This window comes from Sciurus vulgaris, assembly GCF_902686455.1.
Source record: "Sciurus vulgaris genome assembly, chromosome: 18".
In the NCBI taxonomy this organism is placed as follows: domain Eukaryota; kingdom Metazoa; phylum Chordata; class Mammalia; order Rodentia; family Sciuridae; genus Sciurus; species Sciurus vulgaris.
The window spans coordinates 22,696,795-22,710,028 of record NC_136479.1 but is presented as its reverse complement, the minus strand read 5'-3'; the positions used below and the strand labels follow the sequence as shown (position 1 = coordinate 22,710,028).

At 43.0% G+C, this 13,234-nt stretch overlaps 1 long non-coding RNA gene across 2 annotated transcripts in view; it reads right to left on the bottom strand.

Annotated features, from left to right (window-relative positions):
• Positions 1–2,785, bottom strand: part of LOC306649734 — a 42,166-nt gene extending 39,381 nt beyond the window's left edge. For both annotated transcript variants that reach the window (XR_013760700.1, XR_013760701.1), the window contains exon 1: positions 2,281–2,785. This is a non-coding gene — a long non-coding RNA (uncharacterized lncRNA). The remainder of the gene's footprint in view (positions 1–2,280) is intronic.
• Between the last annotated feature and the right edge of the window lie 10,449 nt (positions 2,786–13,234).

Genomic DNA, 13,234 nt, shown 5'->3' with positions numbered 1-13,234 from the left:
TTCCTCCCGCATCACTATGTTCACTATGTGCCAGGCACTGTGCTAGTCACTAGGGCAGTGCAAAGACAGATAAAAGGTCTTATAAACTAGAAGACAAATATGCTATTTAACCAGATACACCTACCAAGTACAACATTATATAACATTTATTATCTTATATTTAACTGTAATACTGTGACTTAAGCACAGAAACAGAAATCCAGAGAAGGGAGAGGTGATAATGATCTTGTCATACCCACCCAACCTAGTTCCTGGACTCCAAAAGTGTTGATGAGGTGGGTAGCTGGATGATGGATGGATGGTTTCTTGATTGGGAAGCCTTTACAGAATAAAACTAGCTCAGGACCCTGCTGGAGAAGATGGTGCAGATGTGCAAAGCTGTGAGGCATCTAAACTAGCTATATTGATTCCTGTAAGGCTGGAATGGCAGATTCAAACAGCTACTGGGTCCAAAAAAGAAAATAAAATGAGTTAAAGAAACTGGGTACATTCCCAGTTGTCTTTCGCACCATCCCTCTTGGTCTAACTTCCACATGTGTACTTTTGGTAGAGACATGAGTTCCAGATGTATTCACTATTATATAAAAAACATCAGTGCAAACACAACAGCTGACTCTTAGGCTCAGAGATGGGAGGTACTTGGGAGTGGTGAGGACTATGGCAAATTGGGAGACATAGACCTGTCTAAAGGGGGCAGCCACTTCCCAACTTAAGCCAGTTACTGAATGCAAGAATATGGGCCAGGTGTTCTGGAACTGTTGTTTAAAAAAAGCTGTAAATTTTGTTTTCATGTTTTTTGTTGGTGCATTATAGTTGTATATAATGATGGCATTTGTTGTTACATATTCATACATGCATACAATGCAATAATATAACTTGGCCAATATCACTCCCAAGAAGTAGCCCTGCCCTGCTTTATTTTATTTATTTTACTTTTATTTTTGTACTGGGGATTGAACCCAGGGTCACTGAGCCACATCCCCAGTTCTTTTTTATTTTTTATTTTGACAGTTCTAACTTGCTCACAGTCTTGGTAAATTGCTAAGGCTGGCCTTGAACTACTTCTGCTTCAGTCTCCTGATTTGCTGGGATTACAGGGGTCCACCACCGTGCCTGGTGGAAATCTGGATTTTGAGGGAGGGTACTGGAGATTGAACTCAGGGGCACTCAACCACTGAGCCACATCCCCAGCCCTATTTTTTTATTTTATTTAGAGACAGGGTCTCACTGAGTTGCTTAGCACCTCACCATTGCTGAGATTGGCTTTGAACTCAGGAACCTAGGTCCTCAGTCTCTCTCACAGCTGGGATTACAGGTGTGGGCCATAGCACCCAGCTGAAAATCTGGATTTTTTAAAGAATGAAATCTCCTGAATTTAAAACAAATATCGACTTAAATTTTAAAAGAAATTCTGAAGGCTGGGCTTGTGGTTCAGTGGTAGAGCAATTGCCCAGTATGTGTGAGGCACTGGGTTTGAATCTCAGCACTGCGTATAAATAAATATAATAAAGGTCCATCAACAACTAATTAAAAAAAAAAAGAAAAAAGAAAAGAAATTCTGCTGGCCAGTTGATGCTCATTTTTCTGTTGAATCTGCCCTCTACTTAGGGAACCAAGAGTCAGGTTAGAAAGGGAAACTGGAGCCAGCTTTCAAATTACCTTGAACGCTAAGTTCAGGAGTGTTGATTTGGACTTAATGAGCAAATCATTAAAAGTTTTTTGTTTGTTTGTGTGTGTGTGAGAACTAGGGAGCCACTCAGGGTTGGGGACTCCTCTACGTAAGTGGCCTGTGAAAAAAGGGAGAAACAGTCAAGATGGCAGGTTACATTAGTGACAGAAGCTTGTGACAGTGAGGTCCAAAGATGGTGGCAGTAGGATTGGAAAGCCAGGTTAGATGCAAAAGATGAAGACTAAAAAGTATGATAAGGTGGAGACCAGGGAAGTGGTTCAGAGTGGTTGGTAAGGAAAGGTAACAGGTTTCGATTTGAGAATGAGTCCTCTAGCTGCGAAAGGGAAGGGCCAGCCAGTGTGGTTTCAGGGCGGCTGGGTGTAGAGAAGCCGGATCGGGCCATGACACCTGGTGGAGAGGTGCTGCGCCCGAAGCTGAATACCGCCGCACAGGTCCCACTCGGCTGCTGCCCCGCGGCGGAGCGACCTTGGACAAACCATTTATCAAACAACCCGTAAGGACACCTCGCCATGACCCGATGGCGGAACCACGGCAAGGCGGTTATGAGGGTCACAAGGAGGCGGCCAGGCCGCCCTGGGAGGTGGAGGAACGATGGTTCCTTACCCGAGGGACTCTGGAAGGCTCAGTGTCACTTGAAGGGCCCTGTGCAGCGGGCTGGGTCCTCCCAGAAGAAGTCCCTGCCGCTGCGGGCGGCCGCCTGGGCCCGCCTCAGGGCGGCCGAAGTCCCCGGAGAGACCCGCCCCGCTGCCTGCGCCCCCTGCGCCCGGGGTCTGAGCCGCCCCGGCCTCCGCTCCCGGCTCCTCGTCCTCCCTTTCTGGAGTTCAGGTGGGCAGGGAGGATCTGGGGGAGCCTCCTCCCGTCACCCTCCAGGATGGGGGCCCCCTGGCCTCAGTCGGGCGTGCAGCCTGGCCCAAGTGTCCAGCATGGAGCCGAGAGCCAGCGGGTCGCAATCCCGGAGTCCCCGCCACTCGCAGGAAGCGCGCGCTGCTCCCGCCCACATCGGGCCTCTCTAGGAGCCCGGGGCTGGCGTCTCAGTGGGAATAACCCCTTCTGCTCCAGAGGGCTAAGTCATTCTCTGGAGAAATTCGTTCACTTTCTTCCCGAGATGAGCAGAGCAGTCTGTTGTGTCCATTCGGGGACCGTCCTGATGATTCTAGGGCCTGCACCTGTAGGGCAGGGCCCGACTGCCCGATTTATATTTCACGTGGAAATCCTTGTGATCCCCTCTAAGTTATTAAACCTCTGAGCCTCTGTTTTTTTGTTTTTTCTCACTTTTTTGGGGGGTGGGGTGGAGTGGGGGTGGGTACCGGAGATTGAACTCCGGGGCACTCGACCACTGAGCCACATTCCTAGTCCTATTTTGCATTTCATACAGAGACAGCGTCTCACCGAGTTGCTTAGCGCCTCGCTGTTGCTGAGGCTGGCTTTGAACTCTGGGATCCTCCTGCCTCAGCCTCCCAAGCCACTGGGATTACAGGCCTGCACTACCATCCGGCTGACCTCTGCTTCCTCATATGTAAACTAATCGTATCTATTTCAAAGGGTTGCTGTAATTAACACGTGTAAATTGTGTAAAGCACTTAGAAGAGTGCCATATAATTAGTGCTCAATAAATGCTAGATATCATTATTTTCTTTTTTTAAATTATATTTCGTTTAGTTTTTATGTGGTGCTGAGGATCGAACACAGTGCCTCACACGTGCTAGGCAAGTGCTCTACCACTGATCCACAACCCCATCCCCGAGATATCGTGATTGCCATCATTTTTACTGTTTCAAAAGGACAGTTGATGGAGGGTCAGTTTTGTGACCTGAGAATAAGGATCATGAACCAAGACATGGTGATGCATGCCTATAATCCCAGAGATTCAGGAGGCTGAGACAGGAGGATTGAAAGTTTGAGACCAGCCTGGGCACTTAACCAGACCCTGTCTCACAGCAAAAATAAAAGGTCATGGGAGGCGATGTGGCACATACCTGTAATCCCAGCAGCTTGGTAGGCTGAGGCAGGAAGATCAAAAGTTTAAAGCCATGTGCTCGCTTGGGAAGCACATATACTAAAAAAAGTTCAAAGCCAGCCTCAACAATTAGCAAAGCCCTAAGCAACTTAGAGAGACCTTGTCTCAAAATTAAAAATAAAACGGACTGAAAATGTAACTCAGTGGCTAAGTGTCCCTGAGTTCAATACCTGGTACTAATAAAAATAATCAAAAATAATAATAATAATTAATAATTAACAGCAATAAAAATAATCAAAAATAATAATAATAATTAATAATTACAGGGGATGCAGCTCAGTGATAGAGCACACCTGGGTTCAATCCTAGTACCTGCTTGTGGGTGAGTGCTTCCTATTTGCTAGATTCCTTACCTACCATATTTCTATTATCTCTAACCACAGGGTCTTCTGTGAAGCGAGCTTTATCAGTCCCATTTCATGGATGAAGAAACTGGGGTTAATAATGGAGTGCATGTCAGAGTCTCTTCTGAACTCATGGTCCCTGATTCTAAAATGCATGGTCTTTCTTCCCCACACTGCATCTGTGATTTGGGAAACTTTTTTCTGATAACCCCAGACTAAAGCATTCATCCCACCGGGCTGTCACAGACATGGATGTCTAGTTAGTCAGAGCTGAAGAGGCTGTACAAAGTCACCTAATTCCTACAGCAGGATAAAAATCCATAAGGAATGGTGCCACTGCCCCAGAGTGGACCCCAACCTTGCTTGAAGATCTTATGACCCTGAAACCAAGCAAGAGGTGGACAAAGAGAGAAAGGCATTGAGTATGCATTTTAAAGATACAATAAAAGCACATTTTGATGTGCAAGCCTGACATTTCACCCAACCAGTGGAGTCCTTGGAAGAGCAGACATCATTACTGGCCATTTCTTCCTGCTCAGGGTCCCTCTGAACAACTTCCACATGGTTCCATGTTAGAGCCTCTAAAGGGCTCCATTAGTTTGGAGGCCTGGAGAACATGGTCAGGCTGTCCTTTCTTCCTTTCATTCTCCGCAGATCTTGAGCCCTAGGGATTAGTCATAGAAGAGGGCAGGTTTGCGGGGAGGAATTTCTCACCTCCTTGCTTTTGGTCATGAACCTCTGTCTGGTTCAAGTTTTGAGAAGGCAGGACATTGCCTATCCCATCTTCTGAGCACCCTAACCCTGAGACAGTGTGGGACTTTCCCCGAACGACCGCAAGTGAGTGGTTTTGTAAAGCTTCCCTGTTGGTGGAGTGGTTCACTTTGCATCAGGTTATTTCCTGTGGGCAAGGTCAGGGCAGTGAGCATCCCATAGAAAGCATAAGGACCCCTCCAGAGCATGATATGTCCCTAGGCTCCAAGACTATGTACACTTTCGTCTATAAGGAAAATCATGTCCATACAGGGAATGTGTGTGTGTGTGTGTGTATACATATACATCTATTTTTTTTTGTTTTTCTATATTTTTGATTTTTTATTGGTTCTTTTTAGTTTTGCATGACAATAAATTATATATACTTTTTTTATGTTTTTTCATGCCTTTTCTTTTTTTTAATGGGTCTTTACTATGTTGTCTAGGCTGGTCTCAAATTCCTAAGCTCAAGTAATCCCCCTATCTCAGCCTCCTGAGTAGCTGGGACAACATGGGAGCATGGTGTACGTCACCATGCTCAGCTTCCTTGAGGTTTTCTTTTTTTTTTTTTTTTTTTAGTTGTTGATGGATCTTTATTTATTTATTTATATGTGGTGCTGAGGATCGAACCCAGTGCCTCACACAGGCTAGGCAAACTCTCTACCACTGAGCCACAACCCAAGCCCACTTGAGGTTTTCTTTTTTCACCTCTTTTTATATTTTGAAAATACAAATTCATGTTGGTCCCTGCAGACTGCATTAAGCCATAGTTCAAAGCAGCTTGCATCCTTGGGCAAAGTAATTTCTCTGAACTTAAATTTCTTCAGCATGAAATAGGAATAGCAGCCACAGGCACGGCGGTGCATGCCTGTGATCCCAGGGACTCAGGAGGCTAAGGCAGGAGGATGGAAAATTCTAGATCAGCCTCAGCAACTTAGCAAGGTCTTAAGCTCAATTCCTAGAAGGCAAAATGCTTGGTATACAATGGGTGTTAATGAAAATGGAAGGAAGAAAGTCAGATTCAAACCCTCTGAGGTTACAGTCCTTGACCTCTGAGCAAAAGGGAAGAAGGCCCAGCAGATGGTCGACCTGGAACTAGAATAGCTTGAGGCCAGTACAACTTGATTGCCCCTCTAAAAGGCAGGCTTTCACCAAACCTAGTGGGCAGATCTTGAGTAAAAACAAATGCCACCACCCCAACCTCCAAATACTACACCTTTATAGTATGTAACAGAACCCATCTTCTTAGCCAATGGAGGCACACACTTATAATTCCAGTTGAGAGGAGGCAAGTTCAAAGCCAGCCTCAGCAATTTAGTGAGACCTTGTTTCAAAATTAAAATTTTTTAAAGAGGGCTCGGGATGTAGCTTTGTGGTTCAGCACCCCTGAGTTTAATCCCAGGTTCCAAACAAACAAAAACAAAAACAAAAAAATAGTAATAAATAAAAAGTGCAGGGATGTAGCTCAGTGTTAAAATGCTTCTAGTTTCAGTCCCCAGTACCAGGGGGTGGAGACAGAACCCATCTTTTTACTAATTGGATACTTCTATAACCACCATGTTTCTTTTCTTTTCTTTTTTTTTTTTTTTTTTTTTTTTTTTTTTTTTTTTTTGTGAATGGCTGCAGAAACAGGATTAGAAGAGGTACTCTGTATCTAGCTAGTAACCCCATAGAGCCAAAAGATACATGTAGTAGCTAGTTTTTCTTTCCCCCCCTTTGAGCTCAACACTGCTTAAAATTTGACATTCTATTAATCTGCTGTTGGAATTAAGACTGGGATGTGATTTGTACCAGTGTCAGCCATACTCTGTATGACACATCCTTGGAGTTTCATCTGCCCCTCTGTCTCTGTTGGACTGGATCCAGAAGTAGGGGATGGGGTTGAAGATGTGGCCCTCTGCATCACAGAATACCTCTTTTTCTTTTTTAGCACTGGAGACTGCACTAAGCACTCTATCACTGAGGTACATCCCCAATCCACAAAATATCATCTTGATGAGTCCCCACAGGAGAACTCTACCTGAAGCTTCCCATGAATTATATAACCAATATTTGCCTGGGCCTCTAGAAAGCTCAACAATAACCCACTTTTTAAATTTTTTTAATTTTATTTATTTATTTATTTATTTATTTATTTATTTATTTATTTATTTTTGCAGTGCTGGGGATTGAACCCAGGGCCTTGTGCTTGTGAGGCAAGCACTCTACCAACTGAGCTATATCCCCAGCCCTAATAACCCACTTTTAGCAATTGCATAAACAGAACTTTTTACCGGATGCTTACCAGCAGCTAGCTGGCTTCAGGCCATCATTTCCCCAATTTTTCTTTGCTATTTAATTTTTTTTATCTCATTACTGATACTCCTTGACTACTGCTGCTACTATCAGCAACAATGGCCAACATGGAGCATCCATGAGTCTTATTAGACACCAAGCACCGTATAATATGCAGCTCTATAAATGCCTCCCATTCTTTTTGAAACCAAGCAAGGTATAAATAAGCAAGCACAACTGCAAAATTCCTTCATCATCTTATGGTGCCCACTCAAAGACGGGGTTTTCATGTCTCAGGCCTTATACACTAGAGATGGGCTGCACACTTTTGACCTTGTAGCTCTCTTCATTGACCTGTGTTTGAAAAGAAACAAACTTATAAAGCAAAATAAATCTCATAGTGGTCAGAAGCCAGTCTTCTAGTGATTATAACCAAAACTCAACCCCTGATACTTCAATGAGGAATCTGCAAAGAATCAGAGTAGCAAACTAATTGCATGCCCTTTATAGAGTGATCAGAATCATCACCTATGACAGCTGAGTGCTTACTCCCAGCTAGGCACCATTCTAAGAGCTTCCATGCACCTACAAGTTTTGCCCACATGTGCACTCTACGAAGCAGAAACTATTTTCTATGGTTATAAGGTCAGGGAAATTTTATACATCTAGTGTGCTTCCAGCAAGCCATGTAATAAACTCTGTCCTCAAATCCTTTAGAGATGATGGAAAGATACAGGCTAACTATCCTTCATTAAGACTCAACCACTCAAAATTAGGCACTATCAAAGTTAGAGAAATATTCATAGATTTAACCCACTACTTCTATTTCTGGGACTGTATTTTAAGAAAACTCTAAAAAGTAGGAAATGTATATCCTCAAAGACCTTCATCAGTCGGGTGCAGTGGCTCACGCCTGTAATCTCAGTAACTTGGGAGTCTGAAACAGGAGGATGGCAAGTTTAAGGCCAGCCTCAGCAACTTAGCAAGGCCCCTAAGCAACTTAGTGAGAATTTGTCTCAAAATAAAAAATTTTAAAAAGGGCTGGGAATGTGGCTCAGTGATAAAGTAGCCTGGGGTTCAATCCCCAGTACTCCCAAAAATGTTCATTGAAGTTTTATTTACAAGATGAAAACATAGGGGTACAGACTGGGTATATAGCACAGTGGTAGAGCACTTACCTAGCAGGTGCAAGGCCCTGGCAATTGCTCAATAAAGTACTGGATATGTGGTAGCAATTATGTACAGCCAATGAAATCATGGCTGTGAAGACAATGATGCAACAAGAAATAACTACTAGGTTTTTAAAAAATGCTTAGGAAAAAATACCAGATATACCACAACTTGTCTATCTACTCATTCCTCGATGGACATTTGTGTTGTTTCCATCTTTTAGCTATTGTGCTAATAGAACTGCTTTCAGTTCTATTCACAAACTTCATGAACAAGTTTTTGTGTGGACATATGTTTTCATTTACCTTGAGTATATAGCTAGGAGTGGAATTGCTAGGTCATATGACAATTCTGTGTTTAACTTTTTCAGGAATTATGAAACTCTTTTCCATACCTACTATACCATTATACATTCCTACCACCAATGTGTGAGGGTTCTAATTTCTTCACATCCTCAACACAACTGGTTATTTTCCTTTTTTTTTTTTTTTTTTGGTGGGGGGGGGGACCCAGGATTGAACTCAAGGGCACTTGACCACTGAGCCCACATCCCCAACCCTATTTTGTATTTTACTTAGAGACAGGGTCTCACTGAGTTGCTTAACGCTGCTTTTGCTGAGGCTGACTTTGAACTCGCAATCCTCCTGCCTCAGCCTCCCAAACCATGGGGATTACACATGTGTGCCACTGCACCTGGCTTTATTTTCAGTTTTTTAATTATTTAATATTTTGTACTATTGGGGATTGAACCCAAGACCAAACAAGCAGTCTACAACTGAGCCGCATCCCTAGTCCTAATTATTATTTTTATTATAATGATCCCTGTGGGTGTGAAGTAGTATCTCATTGTGGTTTGGGGTTTTTTGTTGTTGTGGCTGTTACCGTTCTTTGTTTTTGCAGTGCTGTGGACCCAACCCAAGGTCTCGTGCATTCTAGACAAGCCCTCTCCACTAAGCCATACTCCTAGTCCCTCACTGTGGGTTAGATTTGCATTTTCCTTATGATTTGCAATGTTGAACATCTTTTCTTGTGCTTGTTGGTTGTTGCATACCTTCTTTGGAGAAACTTTAGATACTAGAACACTGTCAGATATTTGGTTTGCTAATATTTCCTACCATTCAGAGAGTTGTCTTTTTTTCATGAATGTGAGTTGTCTTGATAATTTCCTTTGATATACAGATTTTAAATTTTGATGAAGTCCAGTATATACATTTTTCTCATTGGTTGCTTGTGCTTGCTAAATCCAAGGTCATGATGATTCAGACCTGTTATATTCTTAAAGTTTTATAACTTTAGACTTTAAATTTAGGTCTTTGATCCATTTGGAATTGATTTTGAATTGTATTTATTTTTATAATCATGACATAGCAAGCAGTTTTCTATTTATCATCCTAATGTTGAGCTTCCTTCTCAGATGTTTCTTTCAGTAAAAAATAATGAGTCAAACTGAAGAAAAATATCAAGTAAATAACAACACAAGAGGGAAGCTGAGTATGGCAAAGATGGGTGTTCCTGCAGTCAGACCAGGGCAATGAAGAAGAGTGATTATCTAGGAGAGACAGTAGTCAGGGAAGGCTTGGTGGAAGAGGTAGGATCCAGCTGGATTCTGAAAATGGGAAGCTCCAGGCCTGAATTAGAAAGTTCAAGACCCCCAGATACCAAGACCTCACATGTTTTGGGGAACATGTTATCTCATCGGTCTGAAGTCCCACTTCTTCATGAATAAAGAGAGGGTAATAATGGCCTCTTAGAGATAATCAAAAGAAACATATGGGATTAGGGTTGTGGCTTAGTGGTAGAGTACTTAGCTAACATGCTTGATGCCTTGAGTTCAATTCCCAGCACCACCAAAAACAAACAAAACAAAATAAAAAAATAAAAGAAATGAATGACTTAATGTGTATGAAAGTACCTTACAAATTGTAGAATGTTTAATAAATGTAAACTAAATGTGAGTTAATACCAGGGCCTAGACTTTAAGTAGGCTGGCATTTGAGCAGGACCCTAAGAGATGAAAAATTTGCCTAAGTACAAAAGAGAAGTTCTGCAGGAAGTGAAGGGAGGCCTGGCTCAGCTAATGGCCCAGGAGCAGAATGGTCCTGACTGCCAGGGGAGGGGTGTGTAGTGCCACATGAGAATGAGAATTACCAGGAAAGTATCGTTCAGGCAGGCAGAAAGGGCAACTTTTGTTAGGAACAGGCCCTTAGGGAGTTGGGCCTTTGCTGTTTTATAGGCATTCAAGGTTCCTTGGGGTATGCCATTAAAAAAATTAAAAATTTTGGAATTAAAAAGTGTTTTGAAGGATTTCCTAGGTTTTTCAAGTATTCTTAATTGTGTGCAACAACATAATACTCTCCTCCAACTGCCTTCAATCCTCTTTCCTACCCTGAGGCTACACTAGGCCATTTATTCCTGGAGGTGATTAAGGACCTCTTCAGAAGATTAGGTCATATGTCACTTGTGGTTAGGAAATCAGTCATATTTGTCTCAATCTAACTTGGATCAGTTCAAATATGAAAAGGAAACCAACATGTTGTTTAATCCCACATTCTCCATTCCCAACATTACACTACAATTTTTTTTTTTAATGGTGCTGGGGATTGAAATTTGTGCATGTGAGGCAAGTACTCTACCAGCTGAGCTATATCCCAAGCCATACTGCAAATATTTACCATTTAAAAAGTATTTTTAATTAGAAATTATCAAACAGAAAACAAGGTTGCAAATTAAATTTCCTTCTTACCCCCAGATCTTCAGTCCTTCCTCCCAGGATTAACTACTATTTCCAGGCACTTAATACCCACCCCAGATAGTCAAGATAGACACCAAAATTATTGATAGAGTCACAAGTTCTTAAGAGTTGGAGAACATCTCATCTGACCCTGTTATTCTGCAGATGAGGAAACTGAGGCCCAGAAATGTGACAGGGTTATTTCAGATCACACCTTACTACAAATATTTGGTTATAAAATCATATAAATACTTTAATTTTATTCATATTTATTTTAGTTAATACAATACACATTTTATTTGACCAATTATATATGGTTTTCTATAGTTTAAGATTGACTTTTTTTTTTTCCTTTGTGGTACTAGGGATTGAGCCTGAGACACTCTGTCACTGAGCTGCATCATTTGTCCTTTTTATTTTTGATTTTGAGGCAGGGTCTTGCTAAGTTGCCCAGGTGATCCTCCTGCCTCAGTCTCCCAAATTACTGGGATTACAGGAATGCACCACTATACCCAACTTATTTTTACTTTTTAAAAATATAAAAATTCATAATTTCGGGCTGGGGAAATACTTAGCTGGTAGAGTGCTTGCCTTGCAAGCACAAGGCCCTGAGTTGTTCAATCCCCAGTACCTCAAAAAAAAAAAAAAATTCATAATTTCAAAAAAATGTTTTTTAACCGCCCCCCCCCCCCAATTGATAATAAAGACTATGGAGGTGTTCTGCAGGAGAATACAGCAATGCTTTTAGGAAGATCCATGGGGTACCAGAGGGACAGGAAGGAGTGAAGGGGGCTGGAAGCAGGATAATCAATTAGAAAGTAACTGGTAATTCAAGAATGAGAGTCCAAGGGCAGATGGGCACAGTGGAAGGAGGATACCAAGTTCAAGGTTAGCCTCAGCAACTTCAAGAGACCCTAAGCAAGTTAGCAAGACATGTCTCAAAACAAAAAAGGCCTGGAGATACAGCTCAGCGGTAAAGCACCCCAGGTTCAATCCCCAGTACCACAAACATATAGAGAATGAGAATTGAAGGGTTGAAGCCTGTGGCAGGGGCAGAAGAGAAGGGCACCCTGGAGAGAAGAGGTGGGCAGACTGCCACAAGCCTGAGGACATTCTGGCTAAGTGGGTACATATGAGGATCTTGGAGAGCAGGATGCCTAAGTTTGGTGTAGGGAAATAGAGCTGGTGAGTCTGGGGAAGATCTGTGAGGCAAATGGAAAGAAAGACCAAGGCAAGGAGAGGGTAGGGCTGTGCAGCTGTCATCTAAGGACTGAGGAGGAGAATTTTGAGGAAGACTACGTAGGGGAAGGACTTATGTCTAAGCCTTAGGAAAGCAGCAGTGATGAGGCAGCCTGAAGGTAGGCTTGATGTGAGAAGCCTTAGGGAGCCACTGCACGTTCTTGAGCAGAGGAGTAATTGGCCCTGGAATCTCCAACTCTCAGAGGTGGAAGAGTCCTTCCAGGTCCTCTGGACCAGCTCTTGTCCCACATCTGAGGGCCATATCTTGAAAAGCAGACCCCAACACACCCTGCAGGGGCATGGACATCTCCAAACCCCATTCTTTCCCAATGGCAGCCTTCCCTACCTGTGGTTGGGCAGCTATCCTGGTGAGAAGGCAGCTCAAGTGGTGAATGCATCAGCCTCTCCAGCTTCACATTAGGTTGTTTGTTTTGGAGGTGGCAGGGATCCAACCCAGGTCTTGCACATGCAAGGCAAGTGCTCTACCATTGAGCTACATTCCCAGTAGTCAGCTTCACTTTTGACCTTTGCATCCTGCTCTCTATAAAGTCCCCTTCCAGGAGCAGAGGGTTAGACTATGTATATCATCTGGGTCCCTAAGTTCTCCCAGTTAAACATCCCCTGAGCCAGGCTCCCCTGCCTGATGAGGAAGTATGATGCAGACTTGGCTAGAGATGGTCATTTCTTTCTGGGAAAGGAGACAAATTCTTGTCAAGTGCTCAGAAATGCATTATCTCATTTAACACTCTCATCCCCTGGGTACCAAGCTTTTTCCTTTTTCCAAAGAAGAGGAAGCTGGGGCTGAGGATGTAACTCAGTGGTAGAGTGCTTGCCTAGCATGTGCAAGGTCCTGGGTTCAATCCCCAGCTCTAGAGGGGAAAAAAAAATAGCAGAAATCAAAGAAGAGGAAGCTGAATTTCTAAGAGGCAAAGTCAGTTGCCCAAGAACACCCCAGTGAGGATGGCACAGGGTGTGGACCAGGGTCTGCTCAAGTACCTCACAGCAACCTGGGCCTTGGG